The sequence below is a fragment of the Takifugu flavidus genome, chromosome 15 (assembly GCF_003711565.1).
Source record: "Takifugu flavidus isolate HTHZ2018 chromosome 15, ASM371156v2, whole genome shotgun sequence".
Lineage (NCBI taxonomy): Eukaryota > Metazoa > Chordata > Actinopteri > Tetraodontiformes > Tetraodontidae > Takifugu > Takifugu flavidus.
The window spans coordinates 15,413,069-15,438,289 of NC_079534.1; the positions used below are offsets into that span (position 1 = coordinate 15,413,069).

A 25,221-nucleotide genomic window follows, 5' to 3' on the forward strand; every position below is an offset into this window, starting at 1 on the left:
TGGTTGTCTCTGTTGTCTACGATAAATAAGTGACGTCTTTTTTTGTCAATGATTTCACAGTCTAGAGTTTTCTCCATCTTACGTTTGGCACCTCCTCCTGGGTTCTGCACCACGTGAAGGATGAATTCTATATTCTCATCCGATGAAATGATACCGTTTGACTGCACAATCCGATCTAGCATTCCATTAAAAGCCGGTAGAATATTTTCACCTTGTTCATCCACAGCAACTGTAACATGATTGTGTACGTTTTCACCCACCACCTCCAACTGTATTAAATCATTGCGACTACTATGTCGTCTGGCAACATCCACCAATTCGCTGATAACCCCTGTTACATCTCGATAGAATGTTGCAATGTCAGGCACATTTCCCGAGTGGGAATGTTAAAGGAGCGTCTTGTTCTCCATGTGTTAAAATCATTAAAAAACCTCTCACCCCGCTCAGGAGAGAGATCGGATGGATTTTCTCCTAGCCCTCCTCCCCCTTGCTGAGGAGAAAGTTGGGGGGGTGTGTAGGGAGGGGCTGCTCTGACCCCCCTTCTCCTGGCCTCTCATCCTGTTCAGGAGGCGGGTTAGGAAGAGCCGATTGTGTCTCTGCTGAATCCGTCTCTGATCTGATTGTTACCGCGTGTAAGACATGATCACTTTGCGTGTGGAGAGCTGATGAAGGAGAATGATTTTCAAACTCTACTGCATTAACTGCATTAAGGTTTTCGAGGGCATCATTTATGAGTTGTAAGGTGTCAAGTTCTAGGACGTTTTCATTTTGCTCTGCTGCGTTTAGGGCTTTCGGAAGCACTTCATTATCGCTTCTGTAAATTGTACTTGATTGGAATGAGATTGGAATTTCACTTAATTGATCAACAGCTATTTGTAAAGCATTCGGTACTTGATTAAAATATTCAACATTGAAATCCTCATCCATATCTTAAACAAAAGACAGAAAAAGGAAAAAAAAAAAATTACAGCTTTTTCAACACTGTTTTAGTACACCTTTGGTTACAATTGGAGGAAACAATATACCGTATGACATTATTGAAAATCTCCAGCACTACCTTGTCTTGGGGGTGTTGGGAATGAATGTAGCAGCCTGTATCCCCCTCCACCCTGTCAAAGAGCGGTTCAGGAACGCTCTCGTGGTGCTCGTGCTGTTGTTGGGGATGATCGTTGCCCCCCGTATCCCCCTCCACCCTGTCGAAGGACGGTTCAGGAACGCTCTCGTTTAATCTCAACCCTGAATCTGTAATTAGATGAGAGATGAGTTATTATTTTTTTTATATATTATTATTATTATTAGTCAAGAAGATATAGTATAAAATATACCATCAAACAATCTCCTGACAATGTTAGACTTGTGTCTCTGGTTCCTACGTCTCCTTATCGGCCTCGCAGGTTCGAAAGGATCTGGTGAAAGGGAGAGTGGAGCTGCCGTGGGTCCGCTGTAAGTACAGGGGTCAGAGTGGTACACGCTTGCCGTATTCTACGTCTCCTCGCAGGGGCAGAAGGTTCACGGGAGGGTGGAAAGGCCGTGGGAGTCACAGTGCTCAGAGAGGCGCACGTTTGAAGGTTCTGTTTTGATGGTTCTGTTTAGACAGAGGGGAAAATCGTTAAAATACAAATCATCAAAACGGCACATATTTTGTATATACTTCTAATCACAGATAAATATATTACCTTGTACAGTCGACTTCGGTCCTCCTGGCTGTCTCACACGTCTTCTGGAGAGTTTGTTCGTCTGCTTACTTGAGTCAGTCCCATGTTGAAGTGCCGAGGTTTCCCTCTCAATCTCAATTTCACCAATTTCAGTTACACAGCAATTTGTCCCCTGCACGGGGAGTGGGGTTTCAGAACACAGCAATGCTTTTACTGCTTTTTCAGTTTCTTGGTTGTCTTCGGATACCAATCTTTCAGCCCTGGCTAACAGATCTGAAAAATGTATCATAAAAAGTTATATTTCAGCAATCTATGAACAACTGAGCTGTTCATAAAAACAAAACAAAAAAAAAAAAAACTGAGTTAATCATTTAAAGAACTATACCAACGTCTGTTTGCGTGAGGGTTATTCCTTCAAACTCATCGGCGCTGACTTTAAAGATACAGAAAATTACACTTAAAAATCTAGAATAAAAATAGAACAACTTTCAGGTTAAAAAGATCACGGATTGCTTACCAGGATAAATTGGCATATGGTGAACCTCTACTGTAACTTCTAAAACACAGTTATTCGTAAATAGTAGTTAATCATTAATAGTTCATTCATTAATAGTTTTCTAAAACTATTTAGAAAACTACAGAGAAAAAGTTTGGGAAGAATTTGAGGCTTACCGGTAGTCATCTTTGCAGCCATCTTTGTTTGTTACACGCGCTCGCAGACGGTGAAGCTTCCGATGAAGTTCTGGAGGACTGAGCTAATGACTGTGAGATGATCATGTATATATTCGCTTTACAATGCTTGGCGAGAAGGAAAAAAAAAAAAAAAAAGTTGATTGGCGCCGAAAAGTCTGATATTGACGATTGCCCCGGTGGACCAACTGGTGGTGATGTAACTCCCATGGGGATACCTCCCTACACGGGAACTCTACCAAACAACAGGTTCAGGCGATATAACTCATGTTAAGAATGTTTTTCTCCAGGAGGGCCTCCAGGTCTCCACGGGATTTAAGCTTCTTCAGTTACACACCTCGGACACCGGAAGACAACGTAGGCCCCTAAATTTCTTACTTGAGGCCACCAACTCTTTTCTCTTTTCTTCTGAACCACAGTGTTAGGGTTCTAACAGTCTAACTTTCTCCAATAGTTTTCTCTTCTCTAGTTTTCACAAATGTTTCACAAAATGTTTGTTCTGTGGAAGGTTTCTGTTCTGTGTTGTTTCTTTCTTCACAGCCTTCTTCAGTCACACACACCATTCTCGGTTTGATCAGTTTCAACACACCCCAGTCATTGGAAGACATCGTAGCCGACAACATAGGCCCCTCACTGGAAGATTCTTCCCACTGATAGAGAATCAGCTCCCCCGTCTTGTAACGGAACACATACCCAAAACTCCCTGTTTGACTATAAGGCTCCAAAGACCATTCTTGCTGCAAAGGCTCAGAAGGTGACGCCTGAGAACGCTGTACAAACACCGTGGATTTTTCAACTACTTTTCCACACAATTCTCTTATAACGGTCACAGCCGTCTCACCAATCAAGGATGTAGAACTACTCATGTTGTCCACAGATGGCTATGCCAGGACTATGGCAAAACTGTTTTGTAACTGTTTTGTAACTGTTGCCCTTATTAAAAAAGGCGGGAAGGCGGGAAAGGCGGGAAGGGAGGTGGGGGGGGTGGGGGGGGGGAACAGATGTGGGGGGCGGGTTCAGGGAAAGGTCAACCTGTCACTTTGACAGAAGTACCACCACCTCCCCCATTTCTTCTCCTCCCGTTCCAACATCTTCTCCCCACCCGCCACACATGTTGCACGTAATGTTTTTTCACGTAATATTTTGAAAGGCTCTAATCGATGTTGAGTTGTCGGTGTGGTGGAGTGAGTGTGAGATTGAGTGTGTAAGTAACATGAGTTCCTAAGCACACGTGCGCCCTTACGCTCACTATTCGCGCAGACTCACGTAATGTTTTTTAAAACGTAATATTTAGAAAGTCTAATGTTCATGTGGTGTGTGTCTGTGTGTGAGTGGAGTGTGAGAATGAGTGAAGATTGGGTGAGATTGAGTGAGTGGTAAGTGAATGAGTTCCTAAGCACACGCGCGCACCATCGCGCACTTTCGCGCACACTCGAACGTATGTTTTTTAACGTAATATTTTGAAAGCTCTAATGCCATGTGTGAGTGTCTGTGGTGAGTGAGTGTGAGATTGAGTGTGTAAGTAACTGAGTTCCTAAAGCACACACGCGCACACAAGCGCACACGTGCGCACTTACGCGCACATTCGCGCAGACTCGAAGTAATGTTTTTTATCGTATATTTAGAAAGGTCTAATGTGCATGTGTGTGTGTCTGTGTGTGAGTGAGTGTGAGAATGAGTGAGAGAGTGTGAGATTGAGTGAGTGTGTAAGTGAATGAGTTCCTAAAGCACACACGCGCACTTACGCGCATACACGCGCACTTACGCGCACATAAGCACACACGCGCGCACGTAAGCGCACACTCGCGCACACTCGAACGTAATGTTTTTTAACGTAATATTTAGAAAGGTCTAATGTGCATGTGTGTGTGTCTGTGTGTGAGTGAGTGTGAGAATGAGTGAGAGAGTGTGAGATTGAGTGAGTGTGTAAGTGAATGAGTTCCTAAAGCACACACGCGCGTCACTGACTCCCCCACTCGGTTGATAAATGTTAATGGGGCTGTTCTTGCTGCAGTTTGCTGCCGCCTGGCGTCAGTGGGTCGCGTTGCCCCAGCGGGAACCCTTCACGGAGTGGTGGCGCCACCAAACACAGTCGGCACGGACTATCTCGCTTACTGGACCCACTGCTGCTTTGGCTCCGCCCTTTAGTTCGGGACTCTCTCCTGTTCGCTCTCGCTCTCTCTCTCGCTTTCTCCCCTCGCTCGGAGAAACGGCGCTGACACGTCGTGGTGCCGCCGAAGCGACCACGGAGTTATTGCCTTCATTTTAGACTCTTAACAGTGTGTAAATTGTATCATCAACCGATATTTACTCTTTTTAGGTTTTGTTTCTTTTCGTTTCTTAGTTGACGTTGTGTTCTTTTAGACGATCTGGTCACAATTTATTTGCCTGTCTGTGTGAGGTGTGTGTGTGTGTGCGTGTGTGCTCGTCGCGTCTAATTGTTCCTTTTCTTTGTGGACAGGTGCTGTGGGCCACGGCGGGGACCCAACCCCTGGTGGAGGGCGTTTTCATCACACCCCTCGTGTGTGGTTTTGTTTGCAGTAGCACGGGTGTTTTTAGTTTGTTTATCTCCCCTAATTGAGTTTTAGCTGCTGGTGGGGCCCCAGCCCTGTCCACCCCTTTTGTTAATTTAACTTTTATACAGCCGAGTTATATTTTGTTGAGTATTGGATTAAATAAAATTGTAGTGCATAACCCTCGATCCCGTCTCTGCCTCTGGAATAGAACTTATCTGCGCGTGCCTGTTCTCCGGTTAACTCCTGGGGTGAAATTCCCCAGGTGGCGTTGTCGTCACCCGTTCCACCTCTCCCCACCCCGCCACACATGGTTGCACGTAATGTTTTTTACGTAATATTTTGAAAGCTCTAATGCGCATGTGTGAGTGTCTGTGTGTGAGTGTGAGATTGAGTGTGTAAGTAACTGAGTTCCTAAAGCACACACGCGCACACGAGCGCACACGTGCGCACTTACGCGCACATTCGCGCACACTCGAACGTAATGTTTTTTAACGTAATATTTAGAAAGGTCTAATGTGCATGTGTGTGTGTCTGTGTGTGAGTGAGTGTGAGAATGAGTGAGAGAGTGTGAGATTGAGTGAGTGTGTAAGTGAATGAGTTCCTAAAGCACACGCGCGCACATAAGCGCACATTCGCGCACACTCGAACGTAATGTTTTTTAACGTAATATTTTGAAAGCTCTAATGCGCATGTGTGAGTGTCTGTGTGTGAGTGAGTGTGAGATTGAGTGTGTAAGTAACTGAGTTCCTAAAGCACACACGCGCACACAAGCGCACACGTGCGCACTTACGCGCACATTCGCGCAGACTCGAAGTAATGTTTTTTAACGTAATATTTGAAAGGTCTAATGTGCATGTGTGTGTTCTGTGTGTGAGTGAGTGAGTGTGAGAATGAGTGAGAGAGTGTGAGATTGAGTGAGTGTGTAAGTGAATGAGTTCCTAAAGCACACACGCGCGTCACTGACTCCCCCACTCGGTTGATAAATGTTAATGGGGCTGTTCTTGCTGCAGTTTGCTGCCGCCTGGCGTCAGTGGGTCGCGTTGCCCCAGCGGGAACCCTTCACGGAGTGGTGGCGCCACCAAACACAGTCGGCACGGACTATCTCGCTTACTGGACCCACTGCTGCTTTGGCTCCGCCCTTTAGTTCGGGACTCTCTCCTGTTCGCTCTCGCTCTCTCTCTCTCTCGCTTTCTCCCCTCGCTCGGAGAAACGGCGCTGACACGTCGTGGTGCCGCCGAAGCGACCACGGAGTTATTGCCTTCATTTTAGACTCTTAACAGCGTGTAAATTGTATCATCAACCTATATTTACTCTTTTTAGGTTTTGTGTCTTTTCGTTTCTTAGTTGACGTTGTGTTCTTTTAGACGATCTGGTCACAATTTATTTGCCTGTCTGTGTGAGGTGTGTGTGTGTGTGCGTGTGTGCTCGTCGCGTCTAATTGTTCCTTTTCTTTGTGGACAGGTGCTGTGGGCCACGGCGGGGACCCAACCCCTGGTGGAGGGCGTTTTCATCACACCCCTCGTGTGTGGTTTTGTTTGCAGTAGCACGGGTGTTTTTAGTTTGTTTATCTCCCCTAATTGAGTTTTAGCTGCTGGTGGGGCCCCAGCCCTGTCCACCCCTTTTGTTAATTTAACTTTTATACAGCCGAGTTATATTTTGTTGAGTATTGGATTAAATAAAATTGTAGTGCATAACCCTCGATCCCGTCTCTGCCTCTGGAATAGAAGTTATCTGCGCGTGCCTGTTCTCCGGTTAACTCCTGGGGTGAAATTCCCCAGGTGGCGTTGTCGTCACCCGTTCCACCTCTCCCCACCCCGCCACACATGGTTGCACGTAATGTTTTTTCACGTAATATTTTGAAAGCTCTAATGCGCATGTGTGAGTGTCTGTGTGTGAGTGTGAGATTGAGTGTGTAAGTAACTGAGTTCCTAAAGCACACACGCGCACACGAGCGCACACGTGCGCACTTACGCGCACATTCGCGCAGACTCGAACGTAATGTTTTTTAACGTAATATTTAGAAAGGTCTAATGTGCATGTGTGTGTGTCTGTGTGTGAGTGAGTGTGAGAATGAGTGAGAGAGTGTGAGATTGAGTGAGTGTGTAAGTGAATGAGTTCCTAAAGCACACGCGCGCACATAAGCGCACATTCGCGCACACTCGAACGTAATGTTTTTTAACGTAATATTTTGAAAGCTCTAATGCGCAGTGTGAGTGTCTGTGTGTGAGTGAGTGTGAGATTGAGTGTGTAAGTAACTGAGTTCCTAAAGCACACACGCGCACACAAGCGCACACGTGCGCACTTACGCGCACATTCGCGCAGACTCGAAGTAATGTTTTTTAACGTAATATTTAGAAAGGTCTAATGTGCATGTGTGTGTGTCTGTGTGTGAGTGAGTGAGTGTGAGAATGAGTGAGAGAGTGTGAGATTGAGTGAGTGTGTAAGTGAATGAGTTCCTAAAGCACACACGCGCGTCACTGACTCCCCCACTCGGTTGATAAATGTTAATGGGGCTGTTCTTGCTGCAGTTTGCTGCCGCCTGGCGTCAGTGGGTCGCGTTGCCCCAGCGGGAACCCTTCACGGAGTGGTGGCGCCACCAAACACAGTCGGCACGGACTATCTCGCTTACTGGACCCACTGCTGCTTTGGCTCCGCCCTTTAGTTCGGGACTCTCTCCTGTTCGCTCTCGCTCTCTCTCTCTCTCGCTTTCTCCCCTCGCTCGGAGAAACGGCGCTGACACGTCGTGGTGCCGCCGAAGCGACCACGGAGTTATTGCCTTCATTTTAGACTCTTAACAGCGTGTAAATTGTATCATCAACCTATATTTACTCTTTTTAGGTTTTGTTTCTTTTCGTTTCTTAGTTGACGTTGTGTTCTTTTAGACGATCTGGTCACAATTTATTTGCCTGTCTGTGTGAGGTGTGTGTGTGTGCTCGTCGCGTCTAATTGTTCCTTTTCTTTGTGGACAGGTGCTGTGGGCCACGGCGGGGACCCAACCCCTGGTGGAGGGCGTTTTCATCACACCCCTCGTGTGTGGTTTTGTTTGCAGTAGCACGGGTGTTTTTAGTTTGTTTATCTCCCCTAATTGAGTTTTACCTGCTGGTGGGGCCCCAGCCCTGTCCACCCCTTTTGTTAATTTAACTTTTATACAGCCGAGTTATATTTTGTTGAGTATTGGATTAAATAAAATTGTAGTGCATAACCCTCGATCCCGTCTCTGCCTCTGGAATAGAAGTTATCTGCGCGTGCCTGTTCTCCGGTTAATTCCTGGGGTGAAATTCCCCAGGTGGCGTTGTCGTCACCCGTTCCACCTCTCCCCACCCCGCCACACATGGTTGCACGTAATGTTTTTTAACGTAATATTAAGAAAGGTCTAATGTGCATGTGTGTGTCTGTGTGTGAGAGAGTGTGAGATTGAGTGTGTAAGTGAATGAGTTCCTAAAGCACACACGCGCACTTACGCGCATAAACGCGCACTTACGCGCACATGCGCGCACACACGCGCACTTACGCGCACACTCGCGCACACACGCGCACTTACGCGCACATAAGCGCACGCGCACACTCGAACGTAATGTTTTTTAACGTAATATTTTGAAAGCTCTAATGTGCATGTGTGAGTGTCTGTGTGTGAGTGAGTATGAGATTGAGTGAGTGTGTAAGTGACTAAGTTCCGCAAGCGCACACATGCGCACTTACGCGCACATAAGCGCACATGCTCGCACACTCGAACATAATGTTTTTTTTAACGTAATATTTGGAAAGGTATATTGTGCATGTGTGTGTTTCTGTGTGTGAGTGAGTGTGAGAATGAGTGAGAGAGTGTGAGATTGAGTGAGTGTGTGTAAGTGAATGAGTTCCTAAAGCACACACGCGCACTTACGCGCATGCACGCGCGCACACTCGAACGTAATGTTTTTAAACGTAATATTTTGAAAGCTCTAATGTGCATGTGTGTGTGTCTGTGTGTGAGAGAGTGTGAGATTGAGTGTGTAAGTGAATGAGTTCTTAAAGCACACACGCGCACTTACGCGCATAAACGCGCACATGCGCGCACATGAGCGCACATGCGCGCACATAAGCGCACGCGCGCGCACACTCGAATGTAATGTTTTTTAACGTTATATTTTGAAAGCTCTAATGTGCATGTGTGAGTGTCTGTGTGTGAGTGAGTGTGAGATTGAGTGAGTGTGTAAGTGATTAAGTTCCGCAAGCGCACACATGCGCACTTACGCGCATAAACGCGCACTTACGCGCACATGCGCACACACTCGCACGTAATGTTTTTAAACGTAATATTTTGAAAGGTCTAATGTGCATGTGTGTGTGTCTGTGTGTGAGTGAGTGTGAGATTGAGTGTGTAAGTGAATGAGTTCCTAAAGCACACACGCGCACTTACGCGCATAAACGCGCACTTACGCACACATGAGCGAAGATGCGCGCACATAAGCGCACACACGCGCATACACGCGCACTTACGCGCACATAAGCGCACGCGCGCGCACACTCGAATGTAATGTTTTTTAACGTTATATTTTGAAAGCTCTAATGTGCATGTGTGAGTGTCTGTGTGTGAGTGAGTGTGAGATTGAGTGAGTGTTGTTGGATCGCGATACCTCCCGTATGTAGCTGCCGATCCGCGTGTTCGTTGAATGAAGACTTCGAGAAGTAAAGTACCAATTTCAAAATGTATTTGACAATAGAACCAATTCCAGATACAAATATTACAGAGCTCCGGGCCAGTTCATAACCCTAGCAACAACAGAGTCAATTGTCAGGGCATGAAGTCTGACAACCTAACTATCCCTGGGCCCAGTCCTTTATAGTCACACACATGCAAATTCACAATGTCCATGCAATCAATCCAGATCCCCCGCTGAGATGTCCTCATCCTCTTCCCCCAGTCCCATGTGGTGTTGGTAGGGTTCTTCTTTTCCATTGTTTTCCCAGGTGGCCAGCTCCCATTCTTCATGCAAATGTGATCATCATCAACCCCCTGATATCCTGTTTACAATGAGTGTTTGGCACCCCCTGCCTGACTGGCTCCTGAGATAACAATAGAACAAACAACAATCCTGCAACTGGAATGTCTCTGTTTTTAACTACATTTAGTCTACCTTGCCTAACTTCTAAGGGAAGACAGGAACATATGGTGAAACATATAACAACAAGATAAAGACATCAGAGGGAAGACAGGAACATATGGTGAAACATATAACAACAAGAAAAGACATCAAAGGGAAGACAGGAACATATGGTGAAACACATAACAACAAGATAAAGACAATTCTCATCAGTGTGTAAGTGACTAAGTTCCGCAAGCGCACACATGCGCACTTACGCGCACATTCGCGCAGACTCGAACGTAATGTTTTTAACGTAATATTTAGAAAGGTCTAATGTGCATGTGTGTGTGTCTGTGTGTGTGAGTGAGTGTGAGATTGAGTGAGAGAGTGTGAGATTGAGTGAGTGTGTAAGTGAATGAGTTCCTAAAGCACACGCGCGCACTTACGCGCATACACGCGCACTTACACGAACATAAGCGCACACGCGCGCACACTCGCACGTAATGTTTTTTAATGTAATATTAAGGAAGCTCTAATGTGCATGTGTGTGTCTGTGTGTGAGAGAATGTGAGATTGAGTGTGTAAGTGAATGAGTTCCTAAAGCACACACGCGCACTTACGCGCACATGAGCGCACACGCGCGCACTTACGCGCACACACGCGCACTTACGCGCACATGAGCGCACACGCGCGCACTTACGCGCATACACGCGTACTTACGCGCACGCGCGCGCACACACTTGCGCACACTCGAACGTAATGTTTTTTAAGGTAATATTTTGAAAGCTCTAATGTGCATGTGTGAGTGTCTGTGTGTGAGTGAGTGTGAGATTGAGTGAGTGTGTAAGTGATTAAGTTCCGCAAGCGCACACATGCGCACTTACGCGCACACGTTAGGTTAGGGTTAGGGTTAGGGTTAGGGTTAGGGTTAGGGGTTAGGGTTAGGGTTAGGGTTAGAGGGTTAGGGTTAGGGGTTAGGGTTAGAGGGTCAGGGTTAGAGGGTTAGGGTTAGGGTTAGGGTTAGGGTTAGGTTAGGGTTAGGGTTAGGGTTAGGTTAGGTTAGGTTAGGGTTAGGGTTAGAGGGTTAGGGTTAGAGGGTTAGGGTTAGAGGGTTAGGGTTAGAGGGTTAGGGTTAGGGGTTAGGGTTAGGGTTAGGGTTAGGTTAGGGGTTAGGGTTAGGGTTAGGGGTTAGGTGAATGACGTATACACTCTAGGACTCTCACTACCCCGACCATCGTCAGGATAGATCTCACGAGAGTCCCAGGCATGGCACTGGCCGACGCATGTTAGTCCCCAGTTCAATTCCCACCTGCCCACAGGTACCATATCAGAAGGAGACAGCAAGAAGAGCCGACAAGGTGCGCCAGAGCAATGGCAAGTCCATGCCCCACATGTACCATGCCAAGGTGGGTTTGGGGCCAGGGGACAAGGGCTAGGGGCAGGGTCAGGGTCAGGGTTCGGGGTTGGGTTTCGGGTTAGGATTAGGGGTTGGGTCCAGGGTTTGGGTTGGGTTTAGGGTTTAGGGGTTGGGTTTGTGTTTAGGGGTGGGTTCGGGTTAGGGGTGGGTTAGGGTTAGGGTTAGGGGTTGGGTTCAGGCTTAGAGGGTTAGGTTAGGGTTAGGATTAGGGTTTAGGGGTTGGGTTCAGGGTTAGAGGGTTAGGGTTAGAGGGTTAGGGTTAGGGGTCGGGTTAAGGCTAGGGTTTTAGGGTTAGGGTTAGGGTTTAGGGTTAGGGTTAGGGGTTTAGGGTTAGGGGTTGGGTTTAGAGTTAGGGTTAGAGGGTTAGGGTTAGGGGTCGGTTTAGGGTTAGGGGTTGGGTTTAGGGTTAGGGGTTGGGTCTAAGGTTAGGGTTAGGGGTTGGGTTTAGGGTTAGAGGGTTAGGGTTAGAGGGTTAGGGTTAGAGGGTTAGGGTTAGGGGTTAGGTTAGGGGTCGGGTTTAGGGTTCGGGGTCGGGTTAGGGGTTGGGTTCAGGGTTAGGGGTTGGGTTCAGGGTTAGGGGTTGGGTTCAGGGTTAGGGGTTGGGTTCAGGGTTAGGGGTTGGGTTTAGGGTTAGGGGTTGGGTTTAGGGTTCGGGGTCGGGTTTAGGGTTCGGGGTCGGGTTTAGGGTTAGGGGTTGGGTTTAGGGTTAGGGGTTGGGTTAGGGTTAGGGGTTGGGTTAGGGTTAGGATAGGGTTGGGGTTAGGATAGGGTTAGGGTTAGGGGTTGGGTTTAGGGGTTAGAGGGTTAGGTTAGGGTTAGGATTAGGGTTAGGGGTTTGGTTCAGGGTTAGAGGGTTAGGGTTAGAGGGTTAGGGTTAGGGGTCGGGTTAAGGTTAGGGGTCGGTTTAGGGTTAGGGTTTTAGGGTTAGGGTTAGGGTTTTAGGGTTAGGGTTAGGGTTTTAGGGTTAGGGGTTGGGTTTAGGGTTAGGGGTTGGGTTTAGGGTTAGGATAGGGTTAGGGTTAGGGTTGGTGGTTTGGTTTAGGGTTAGGGGTTGGGTTTAGGGTTAGGGGTTGGGTTTAGGGGTTGGGTTTAGGGTTAGGATTAGGGTTAGGGGTTGGGTTAGGGTTAGGATAGGGTTGGGGTTAGGATAGGGTTAGGGTTAGGGGTTGGGTTTAGGGGTTAGAGGGTTAGGTTAGGGTTAGGATTAGGGTTAGGGGTTGGTTCAGGGTTAGAGGGTTAGGGTTAGAGGGTTAGGGTTAGGGGTCGGGTTAAGGTTAGGGGTCGGTTTAGGGTTAGGGTTTTAGGGTTAGGGTTAGGGTTTTAGGGTTAGGGTTTTAGGGTTAGGGTTTAGGGTTAGGGGTTGGGTTTAGGGTTAGGGGTTGGGTTTAGGGTTAGGGGTTGGGTTTAGGGTTAGGATAGGGTTAGGGTTAGGGTTGGTGGTTTGGTTTAGGGTTAGGGGTTGGGTTTAGGGGTTAGAGGGTTAGGGTTAGGGGTTGGGGTTGGGGTTAGGGTTAGGATTAGGGTTAGGGGTTGGGTTAAGGGTTAGGGTTAAGGGTTAGGGTTAAGGGTTAGGGTTAAGGGTTAGGGTTAAGGGTTTGGTTTAGGGTTAGGGGTTTTGGTTTAGGGTTAGGGTTAGAGGGTTAGGGTTAGAGGGTTAGGGTTAGAGGGTTAGGGTTAGAGGGTTAGAGGGTTAGGGTTAGAGGGTTAGGATTAGGGGGTTAGGGTTAGGGGTCGGGTTCAGGGTTCGGGGTCGGGTTTAGGGTTAGGGGTCGGGTTAGGGGTTAGGTTAGGGTTAGGGGTTGGGGTTGGGGTTAGGGTTAGGATAGGGTTAGGGTTAGGGTTGGTTAGGGTTAGGGGTTAGGTTAGGGTTAGGGGTTTGGTTTAGGGGTTGGGGTTAGGGTTAGGATTAGGGTTAGGGGTTGGGTTAAGGGTTAGGGTTAGGGGTTGGGGTTGGGGTTAGGGTTTAGGGGTAGGGTTTCGGGTTAACGGAAGGGTTAGGGGTTGGGTTTAGGGTTATGAAGGTTAGAAAGTAATCCATGAGTGTGTATAAGAATATCCTTTTTTTCAAGAGAGCTGGGCAGATCAGGGTTTCCCCTCCATTCCAAGATGTTGCTGCAGCAGTTCCCCTCATGTGGTACGCACCAATGAAGTCCAACCGCTACTGCAGGGAAATCCGTCTGGAGTGAGACATTGCAACGTCCAGGCTCTCTTGTGAGACACATCATCAGTTGTGCGCCTTGAGGTCTCAGAGTGTTTCGACCGCTTATCACAAGACACTCTCACCCAAGGATGGTCCCGCCGGAGGTGCGCCGTCTCCGGGGTGTGTCTCATTCTGAGCTACACTACACTGTCCACTTGGTTTTTAGAGTCTAGGTTTTTTTCCGCGTGCGAGTCTAGGTCCCGGTGCGTCCCCGGCTCAATCCCTACGGCAGACTGAGGGACGGGTCTATGGTGAAGGGTGGCAATTTGAAGGACGCCCAATTTCCATTTTTAGTGGCCGGTTTTAGACTAAGACGTATGGGTGCAGGATGGAGTGGTGCATGTGTGGGGCTAACCCCCATAGAAGACTGGGCCACGTTTAAGGTTCTGACGCCCTGAACCACCACACCCGCAGTGGCCCTAGAGTCGGGACAACGGGGGGCCGCATACTTACTCCCTGCTTAGCATTAGGCTACTTCGTTAACACCGCTAGGTATCCATAGCCCAGCCGGACAGGGTTGTGATCGGTTGTTCTCTCTCTTGCCGCCAAAGAAAACCCCCCGAAGTGGAGCGAGCTAGGAAAAAAGGGAGAGTGTCGCTTACACGTACCTACACTCGCTAATGGAACCGTTTGTTCTTTCCAATGCCCGGTCGTCCTTTTCTTCCGTATCTTCAACTTGATTTCTTGTCTCCGTTCTTTATTGCTCTTCTTTCTCCTCGGTCTCTTATCTGATGTTTCTTTACAGGTCCCTACTTTGTCCCCTCTACCTTCCTGTGACTGCTATCCCTCTGTAGGATGGTGTATATTTGAAACAGGTGGTTCCAATTTTTTGCCCTCAAAACACCTGTTTACCACCCCTTCCCAGGTGTGAAAAGAAGGGGGTGTGGTAAATGTGTGGGCAATGAATTATGGGAAAATTTCCCTACCCTTGTTGCCCTACCTTAATTCTATTACTTTTCTTCCCCTACCCTTACAGGCATTCCATAATTTGTGTAACTCTTGCGTTTATTTGTAGAAGATCGTTGATGAGACCCTTGTGGTTATACCCATCCTCCTTGTGGGATTTCTTGTCTGATGTTTTCACAGGCCCCTCTTTTTTTGTCCCCTCGACCTTACTGTGACTGCTATCCCTCCGTGGGACGTGCACCTTTGAAACAGATGGTTCCAATTTATTACCCTCAAACACCTGTTTACCCACCCCCTTCACAGATGTGAAAAGAAGGGGGTGTGGTAAATGTGTGGGCAAAGGATTGTGGGAAAGTTTCCTTAACCTTGTTACTTTTCTTTAATTTTGTTGCTTTTATTCACCTACCTGTACCAGCACTCCATAGTTTATTGTATACCTCTTGGGTTTATTTGTAGAACATAGTTGATGAGATCCCTATGGTTATACATCTTATCCCCGTGCCATTCCTTCTCTGATGTTTTTACAGGTCCCTGATTTATCCCCATAACCTTACTCCGACTGCTAACCGTCCGTGTGACGGTGCACGTTTGGAACAGGTATTCTAATCTATTGCCCTCAAAACACCTGTTTACCTACCCCTCCCCGATGTGAAAAGAAGGGGGTGTGGTAAATGTGTGGGCAAAGGATTGTGGGAAAGTTTCCTTAACCTTGTTACTTTTCTTTAATTTTGTTGCTCCTATTCCCATACCTGTACCAGCTTACCCGTTTTCGTCCGTTGTGTTTAATGAAAGAATTATTTGACAACATAGTGCTCGTAATATTTCAATCCACAGAGGAGTGGTAGGGATCAGTTTCCATCATTTCCTCCCCTCAATACCAGAGTCACTGGTATCGAATTTTCCTCTTGTAATTGATACTTTATTTTGTTACAAACCAGGACAATCCATCACCCTCTGTGTACTTTACAATATTTACAATTCCGTACTCCCAAGGTGCTCATAGAATTATGAGTGTACATATTAACCATGTCCAAATAATTCCACCCCAAATTACAAACAATTACCAACAAACACCACGAACCCAAACCCCTGTACTTTATCTCTCTCCCGACTTCCGGATCCCCGTCCGTTTCTAGGATCCCAGGAAATCCGCGCTCCCCTCCCAGGGTCCAAGGAAACCAGCGCTCCCTTTGTTTTTCCTTCCCCTTGTCCTGAGTTTGTCTATTCCGATGACAACCCTGGGCGTCGTTCGTTGAGCCCTACTGGGTAATAACTATGAGCTTGTCAATCCAATACCTCTCCCTTCTCCTTCTCTGAGCTGTCGTCCAGTTCGGATCGTGTTCCAGTGGATAGCCGGTGAAATTTCTAATCCCGTGGTCCTGGAAATGAGTGATTAAATGTGATTTTTGTTCTAGGTTCTTCCTTATTGTATATTTGTGTTGGGTGAGTCTGGTGTTCAAACCGTTACCCGTCTCCCCTACATAGAATTTCCCACATTTAGTACATTTGATAATGTAAACACAGTTCGCCTGTGTTTGCGGGATATGGTTCGGCACCCTAAACCCATGTTTCGTAACAGGGTCCTTTATTGATGTATATTTTCGGATCTTTGAGGTCCCCCTCCCGGTCTTTTCCGGCAATTTTGCCCGTACCAACAGTTGTTTTAAGGTCGGGTTGCCCCTGTAGGCTGGGATCACCCTAAATGTTCTATCCAATGCTGTACCTTTCAGGATCCTCCCAAAATTTCTCCGTAATACCCGGGTTACCTGTTTTCCGAAAGTGGAGTAAGTAACCACTAAAGGGACTCCGTGTTTCCCCTGTGTTTTCTCCCGTGTTGGAGCTTGATCCAAGGACTTATTAATTCCCCGGAGGAAACCCCTTGAGTAACCTCTCTTTCTCAGGGCTGCAAACAGTACCTTCCTCGCATCCTCACAGTCCTGCTTCTGTGTACAGATGCGGGAGTACCGTAACAGCTGTGATTTCACAATCCCCCTAAATACATGTTTCGGGTGAAAACTTTTTTTATGGAGAAGTGAATGGGAGTCCGTCGGTTTGAAGTACATCTTCGTGTCCAATCTTCCCGTCTCCCAAAAATTCGGGCCCTTGAAGGTCGTTGTATCAAGGAAGTTTATTTCCGTGTCATGTGTGGTCACCTCTACTTTGATTGACTCGTGGTGTTCATTCATAATCCTTACCCAGTTGTCAAAGTCCTCCCTCGACCGTGTCCAGACCCCCCAGATGTCATCCAAATACCTCAGGTATATCAGGGGCAGTTGCTTGCACTTTTTAAACCCTTCCTCCTCCCATTCTGCCATGTATATATTTGCATATGCTGGTGCGAACCGTTTCCCCATCGCCGTTCCCTTGACCTGTAAATAAAATTTATTCTGAAAAACAAAATCATTCCTCGTGAGACTAATTTCCAAAAGTCTCAAAAGGACGTCATCCGGTCGGTTTGGGTCCGGGTGACGTGCTAGTACTTTCCGGATGGCCCCCATCCCCCGTGGGATTTCAATATTTGTGTATAAACTGCACACATCCATCGTAAAGAGAAAACAAGGTTCCTTCACTGTCAATGCTCCAATTTTGGACAAGAAGTGCTGAGTGTTCTTTATGTAGCTAGGATGTTGTGTTGACAGGGGGGTCAAATAGTGCTCCAAGTACTCCGCTACCCCATAACTCTCACTACCACAATCCGACACTATAGGTCGGCCAGGTGGGATGCGATCCGGGATTGTCCATTTTCTCCTTGGTTTATGTATTTTTGGGAGGAGGTAAAAATATCTGGGGCGCGGTGGTTTCGGTCCCAGTAAGTACTTTTGCTGTTCCTTTGTTATAATCTTTGATTCATACAGTGCCTGAAGTTCCGCTGCAATTATTTCCGCCGTTTCCTGGTATATTGGTTTTGTTAGCTGAATGTAATCAGAAGAATCAGAAGAAGGTTTATTGCCATTGTTCATGTAATACACAGTATTACACAAACTAGGAATTTGTCATGGTGTGCCGCTGCGACATTCAACATAACACTAGACATCAACACCACACTAGAATAAGATAAATAAAATAAAATAAGACTTATATACAGTATATACATAAATAGTGAGTGGTAAGAAATAGTGCAGGTCCATGAGGAGTAATGTATTGTTTATGAGTCCGGCTGGCTGCTGTACATGGTGCTTAAGTGATAAGTCACTTGGTGTTCAGCAGCCTGATGGCAGAGGGGAAGAAGCTGTTAGTGTAGCGGGAGGTTCTGGTCCGAATGGACCGTAGTCTCCTGCCTGAGGGGAGGGGGGAAAACAGTCCGTGACCAGGGTGGGAAGGGTCGGCCGTGATCCGACCTGCACACCTCCGGGTTCTGGAGATATACAGGTCCTGGATGGATGGAAGCCTGCAGCCGATCACCTTCTCGGCAGCGCGCACGACGCGCTGCAGCCTCAGTCTGTCCCTGGCGGTGGCACCAGCAAACCACACGGTGATGGAGGAGGTGAGGATGGACTCGATGATGGCCGTATAAAACTGCGCCAACATCCTGGGAGGCAGTTTGAGCTTCCTCAGCTTCCGTAGGAAGAACATCCTTTGCTGGGCCTTCTTGATGAGGGAGCTGATGGTTGGCTCCCACTTAAGGTCCCGGGTGATGGTGGTGCCCAGGAAGCGGAAGGAGTCCGTGATGGTGATGGGGGAGTCCATGAGGGCAAGGGGGGCAAAGGGGCTGTGACTTTCCTGAAGTCCACAATCATCTCCACTGTCTTCTGAGCGTTCAGCTGCAGGTTGTTGTGTCCGCACCAGGACACCAGTCGAGCCACCTCCCTCCTGTAGGCAGTCTCATCGCCATTGGAGATGAGACCGATGAGGGTGGTGTCATCCGCAAACTTGATCAGTTTGACAGACTGGTGGCTTGAGGTGCATGACTACAGAGGTGAGCGCCACAGGTCTGTAGTCGTTAAGCCCAGTGATCCGTGGCTTCTTGGGGACAGGGACGATGGTTGAGGTTTTGAGGCAGGCTGGCACCTGGCACGACTCCAGGGAGGAGTTGAAGATGTCTGTGAAGACAGGAGTCAGCTCCTCTGCGCAGTGCCTCAGGGTGGAGGGAGACACGCCGTCCGGGCCAGGGGTAATAGTGACTGTCCTGAAGTTGGCGTAATGCCTCCATAACATAATCCGGTCGATCCATTAACACTATACTACTCCCCTTATCTGCAGGCTTAATAATTATTTCATAATTTTTCCTCAGTCCCTTGAGGGCCTGTACCTCTTCCGGCGGTAAATTCGGACTCTCGGGCCTGTATTTTAAGTTATTGAGCGCTCTCCCATCTTCACTTATTAATTCTAGTAGCGGTGATGGAAGTTGGGAGATGTCTGGTTCCCACGTGGAGATTCCCGTGAAAGTTTTACCCCCCCCCCCCGTGGGGGTTGCGGGCCAAAATAGGTGCTCAACTTGAGTCGTCTATGATACCTGTAAAGATCCATTGCCAATACCTGTCGTGTAGTCCTCGAGGCTGTTGTAGTTGGGACAAATGAGAGTCCCCTGTTCAATAGTGATAATTGTTGTTGAGTCAGTTGAAAATGTGTTGACAGGTTTATAACCTCCTTGTTTGTGGTGGAAGCTCCTCCGACCCACCGGCTCTCCTTTATCCTAAAAAAACCTTCCAATGTTTCCACATGTTGTCTGCCGTCTCCATTGTCCAGTGTATCCCGTCTGCCATGGTACTAAATTTTGTTTTATCCAACCGTGGAATGAATGCATTGTAGGTTCTGATTAGTTCATTAATGAGCTTCAAATTTTGCTGTGTTGGTGTGGGTAAAGTGCTGCTGAAATTAATCAACGGTATGCGGACCGACGCATTCGGGAATGTAGCCCAGCCTACATTATAAAGAGCCCCTAATGCCTCCCGCAAATGTGATGGATTTGAAGTATGTGAGTCATTTATCCCAAATGACAGGATGACCTTGGTCACCTGCGGGGATGGTGGTGTCCCGTTCTTAAGTAGCTGCACCGCATGTGAAAATTTTGCCCCCGGGAAGCTGTCTACCTGTACACGGGGATCCCAAATTTTCGGGAACCTCGAGAGGTTGGAGTCCCCTATAATCATTATTTGGCGTTGTGGTATAAGGGCCCAACTCCGATCTCCCTCCCCTCGGTGCGAGTGACATGTGTGTAAGGGGAGGCATGGTGCTGGTTTCCAATATCTGGCTTTTACGGGTCGGGGGTTTTGATCCTCCTTATTCCCTTCTTCCTCCTCCCCCTCATCATCCTCCTCCTCCTCCTCTTCCATATCTCGTTTCGACCTTAGTATTGCCGAGCCCATTGTCTGTGTCTCCCTATCGTCCAGTGCTTCCAGTCGTGGTGTTTTGTGTGTATTGTGTTCAATTGTTATTTCTGGTGAAAGTGGAATATACGATGCTCCCCCTGGGTTCCCACCCTGATCCTGCACTCCCTCCCCCTTTTCTTCCATCGTGGGCCTCGTGGGAGGGGTCCCTGAACCCATTGCCCCGGATTCCTTCACCATTCCTCCCGGTTGGTCAGTGTCCTGTGGGTTTTCTGTTGTCCCACAGTCCGTCATTTGCCAGCTTGTGGTAGAGGATGTTCCCCCACGGGCTGCCTTATCTTGTGCCGTTTGTGGTTTCCCCTGTACTCCCCTAGTGTCCTTCCTTATTTCCCTGTTCCCCGCCTCGATAGGAAATGAAGGCCACATAATTTTCTCCAAATCGACTCGTGCAGCCTCCAATGCCTCTTCTTTTATATGGGGCGTGTGTTGACGTGCCCTCCGTGCGGCCACCAAAAACGCCCTATCCCAGTCCACCACGAGTAGTGGTCTCATCATCTCTATGGCCCCCGCCTGTACCCGGAGGTAATGGTCCTTTAAGGTCTCGATCGTGGCCCTTGTCCAGTTTTTCGCATTATAATGTGCCCAGAGGTTCATCTCCTCTGATGGACAAAAAGGTTGGACCATTCGGATTAAGTATGCCTCCACCTCTGCCAGGAAAGACGGTACTGGATCTTCTGGTTTTTGTGGAAGTACCATCCTTTTATGGTGGGCTAGCATTAGGCGTGTTAGTGCCTGCACCAGTAAGGTGAAATCCTCTCTTGCATCCATCTTACCCTGAGTGCCGATTTTGATATCGTGGAAAAGGGATGTGTCGAGGGAAACCGAAGAATAAAGCCAGGGAAAAGAGAAGAAGAAAAAAGAAAACAGGATTAGTTTTTACGTTCCTGCCCATTTCTTCCCAACACAAGGTAAGAAACCGAATCCGGAGTGAATTCTATATCTATCGTTATAGAAGAATACCGTTGAACCCGGAACAAAAGAAAAAAGCTGCAACGAAAACAAAAGAGGGGAAAAAAAGAAGAAAAACTGGAGAAAAAAGCAAATGGTCCCTTGGCAGTTCTTTGGGTTGAATGAACAGAGCTGGTCCGAGGCTCCGGCCCAGGTTAGGTGAATGACGTATACACTCAAGGACTCACTACCCTGACCATCGTCAGCATAGTTCTTACGAGAGCCCCAAGCAAGGCACTGGCCGACGCATGTTAGTCCCCAGTTCAATTAGGGTTAGGGTTAGGATAAAAGTGGGGGAGGGGAGAAGGGACAGGTAAGTACAGTCGGTAGGTGTGCTGGTGCTGTGAGGCTGGCGGTTTATCAATGAAGGCCCCTCAGATGTTTCAAGTAAGGTAGGGGGCTCAGAAAAGGTCGTCTGGCAGTCAGTGTCGACTTTTGAGGACCCGCTCACTCCCTGGGGCTTGCATTGTGATGGAGTAGACAGTTTAATTAGATCTCTCTAAATTTCTGCAGAAGGTCGCTGTGTGGAGGAGGGGACAAAGTTATCAGGTGAGTGAGAAGAATCATTTGAATGGGAACTGAGTGTAATTGATGTGAGATCCTGTGTATTAGTAACTTTCATCGGTCGGGTTTCTGAGTAGTGGAGTTCCGCTGTTGTTATGAGTGCTTTGGGTGTGGTGAGGGCAGTTTTGGTCGGTTGTCTGATGACGGGAGGATCCATGGGGGGGATAGGTAAAATAAGGGGACCCTGTTCTTTGGATGGGAGGGGTCCCCAGGTGACTCGCCTGGTTGTTGGGGTTGAAGTGGACGGGATTGAAAAGTTGTAAGAGTGTTCTAAGGGTGGTGTTGGTTGGCTGGGAGGGGTCTTGGTTTGTGGTGTGGGTTGTGGGTTTCTGGGTGAGGGGGGAGTCCTTGGTTTTATGGGTCCTGTTCTTGTTGTATATCTAGTCAATTTCGGTTTTGTAGTTGTATGAGGAGGATGTTTTAAGGTAGGTATGAGGGGAGCCTGAATGGTACTGTGTTGGCCTGTGTAGTAGTTGTTGGATTTTCTACTGGATATCTGGGTGTTTCGAAGTACTGCTGTATTTGTTCACTAAGCGATGTGCGTGGTCCTAGGTGGAGTGAGATGTTTGGGCCTTTCTTGTGCTTTGGTACTGGTAGATGATTTTCTTCAGCTACTTTCGGAATGGTGGCTAGAGAGTGGGTTGGTAGATTTCTGGTTGGATTTTGGAGTTGTGGCGTGGAAGTGGTATTTACCTGGTTGTTTTGGCAGAGTGTATGGAATGTTTGTACTGTTGTTGTTGTGAGTTTGGGGCCATACCGTTTTTGGGCCCAGCCGGTTGCTATTTGAACTGCTAGTGTGTTTAAGGGTGCGGTAGGGATGGATGTAATTGTGTTTGTGTAGTGTTGGTGGAGTATAGAGATGGTATTGTTCATCCACTGTTTGGTATTTTCTTGGATTTTATTCCTTGTTTCTATTGTTGGTGTGGATGGTTTGATGAAATCTGTCAGTCTGTGTATTTGTCTTGTCATACCTAGGGTCAGGGTTAGAGTTAGGGTTAGGGGTTAGGTTTAAAAGTTGGGCTTTCCCCTGGGGCGAAGCACCGGGGAAAGCAATGCACTGGCCATCCAAGGGGGTCCCAGGCAGAGACTCCCCACACAAAAAAGTTAAATGTCCACCACCCTAAGGTGGTGGGGTTTCCAAAAATGTAGGCTCTTTTGGCCTTAGCTGAGATCAGCCTGGTGCCGCGACGTTTCGGCCAGTTTTGGCCTTCTTCAGGCGAGCTGATCAATTTTAAATATGGTGGCCCCTTGGCCGTCAATGGTCCCTTTGCTTTTGTCCCTTTTCCCGTTTCCTAATCATTTAATTAACCCTGAGGTTAGGGATTGAGGTTAGGGTTAGGCGTTGGGGTTAGGGGTTGGGGTTACATCTAATTGGATTGAGTTTTAGGGTTAGGATGGGTGGGGGGTTAGCCATAGGGCTCTGAAAATTAGATGGGGGCCATTCTACCCAGTTCCTCCCGAGGCACGGGCTGGGATAGGTTTAAAGAGTTTGGCTTTCCCCTAGGGCGAAGCAATGCACAGGCCATCCAAGGAGGTCCCAGGCAGAGACCCCCATCTTCATAAGTTAAATATCCACCACCCTAAGTTGGTGGGGTTTCAAAAAATTAGGCTCTCTGGCCTTAGCTGTGATCAGCAGAGCGCTACGTTTCGGCCTTTGTTGGCCTTCTTCAGGCAAGATGATCAAAAAATAATTATGTTGGCCTTTGGGCCTTAACATAAGATTGTCCCCTGCTTTTTCCCTTTCCCACCTCCTAATTATAATCTTTGTGTTTCTGTCTTTGTTCACTTCTCCAATTGATTTCCCCTCTATGTTGCCCTGTTGTCCCTTCAGTGACTATTTCCCATCTGAGTTATTCAGGTTTCTCTTTCCCTTTAAATACTCCTCTTACTTTGTCCCTGTGTTTTTTAGTTTTCAACTTAAATTTCCCTTCCCTTCTTTTTTAATTTTTATGTGTCTCTTCCTTTCTTTTGAATTGCCCCTCTTCCTTTTATTCTGAACCTTTCTCACCCTCTGTTTCTTCACTCCATATTTTCCTTGATACTCTTCCTTTCCTTAACCCAATTTCTCCCTCTCCTCCCTTTTGCCTCCCAATACCTATGCCTTCCCCTTAGCCTCGTTGGGCTATGTGGCACTGTACTTGTCTTTAGTTTTCTCCCCCTTAGTCATTTGGGCTCCTCCTCATTGGGGCTTAATTTATACTGGGCCTACTTTGGTGTGGGTTAGACAAACAGGTTAAATGCAGCGGGCACTAGCTTGGGTTAGGTATGGGGACATCGGTTAGGGTTAGAATAAATGGGTTAGGATTAGAGTAGGACCATGGGCCATCTAGAATTTAGTATCAGATAGGGAGAGGGTTGAATAATGAGGATTAGTTAGGGTTAGGGATTGAGGTTAGGTCCTAGAGCCTCTGCTGGCATCCTTATGGGGCCAACATAAAGGAAAGAGTGTAAATATGTGACACAACATGTAAATGAGCAGTGACCTTTTGAGGGTTAGGGTTAAGGGTGCACATTATCCAATCATTATTTCAACATTACAATGACAACTCGATTTTCCATTACAAACATCATGTCCTACCCCCACCCCCAGCAAAGGATATAGCAGTGGGTGATGGGAAAGAAGGAGGGATGGGTGCACAGATGTATATTTAGACACGTGTGCACATTTGTACGTGTATCAATGGCCTTAAAATCATCTTGGAAGAAGGATCTTGGCTGCGGGGTGGGGGACATGTTGTGGATTTAAAAAGGTGGTATATTTGTAACTTTAGGATTATTTTTGGAACTATTCTTAGTAGCAATGACAAATCAAAAACACTGGAAAACAAATTCATATCAAAAAGTATCCATTTTTAGTTTGGGTAGAATTTTGATCAAAAAGAAAAGGAAAACAAACATGATTAACTTTTATGTACAATTGGGACTCCAACTTTGACTAATTTTTAACTTGTATTTCAGATTAATATAAAAAGGCACAAATGGGTAGAGTAAAACCTGTTAGTATTTTGGGTGATTTAAGTATTTTTGTAGATTAAATTACTTTAGAGAACATCTTTGTTATTATAGAATATCACGGATAATTTTGTTGTCTAGCTACAGTATACATTTAATAAATCTGTGAAATGCCTAACGTAATGGCTCTGCTTCCTCCATCCTTCGATGTGGAGGTTCAGGTAATGAGAACACATGCAGCAGACCACCTACCAGGTTGTTTCCTTGCTCAGGACTATCTCTTCATTTTGGTTTATTACCAATCTGGGTAAATGGGTGAGGACAATATGCACAATTGGTGCTTTGGCATTAATAGCATTCATTTTCTTTTTGCACTAAACTATAAACGATAGCGTATATTGAGTTTTAGAATATTTTCTTCTATGTTTTTCATTGAAGATGGCTCCTTTTATGGCTAAAATTGGATCAGGGTCAAATTTGGTGCTGTTCCATTTTCAAATGTGGAGCAATGAGCAAACAGATCCTTTGATCTTTGACACATGCATGTCTCATGGATCAGGCAGACAGTGGCCCTGAGGGGACATCTCCACCTGTCCAACTCAGGGGAACAGGAAAGTCTGCTTTTACAGGAAAATCTGGATGTAATCTTACTGTATATTCAACACATTTCACCACAATGTGGCCAATATTAAAAGTTCTCTAAATGCCCTTTAGGAAGATTTTTAGATATTAGACATCGGCTAAGCATGGTGATAAAATATGTAATGTACAAAATTAATATTGGAATGTATACTACACTGTACAAAGTATCTGGACAAATAAAACTGTACAAAACCAGGAGATGCAAAATGTGCAGGTCAGATTAATAGTCTATAAAAACTGTACAATACCTGAATTTTTCAGTCGGATCAATAGTCAGACAAGATACTCCTATTGGATTGGTTTCCAATTCAAAAGTCTGATTAGCCTGGGGGACAAAG

General features: G+C 46.9%; 2 long non-coding RNA genes across 2 annotated transcripts; one reads left to right on the forward strand and one right to left on the reverse strand.

The window, feature by feature from the left end:
- Positions 1-847: 847 nt before the first annotated feature.
- Positions 848-3,263, reverse strand: LOC130539286 (uncharacterized). Its single transcript, XR_008954077.1, has 5 exons — positions 2,173-3,263; positions 2,041-2,088; positions 1,677-1,928; positions 1,326-1,585; positions 848-1,242 (listed from the first exon to the last, which is right to left on the reverse strand). It is a non-coding gene; the product is annotated as an uncharacterized LOC130539286 (long non-coding RNA).
- A 1,314-nt stretch (positions 3,264-4,577) lies between these two features.
- LOC130538695 (uncharacterized) lies at positions 4,578-5,046 on the forward strand. The gene is made up of 2 exons (XR_008953954.1): positions 4,578-4,624; positions 4,807-5,046. It is a non-coding gene; the product is annotated as an uncharacterized LOC130538695 (long non-coding RNA).
- The last annotated feature ends 20,175 nt before the right edge of the window (positions 5,047-25,221 follow it).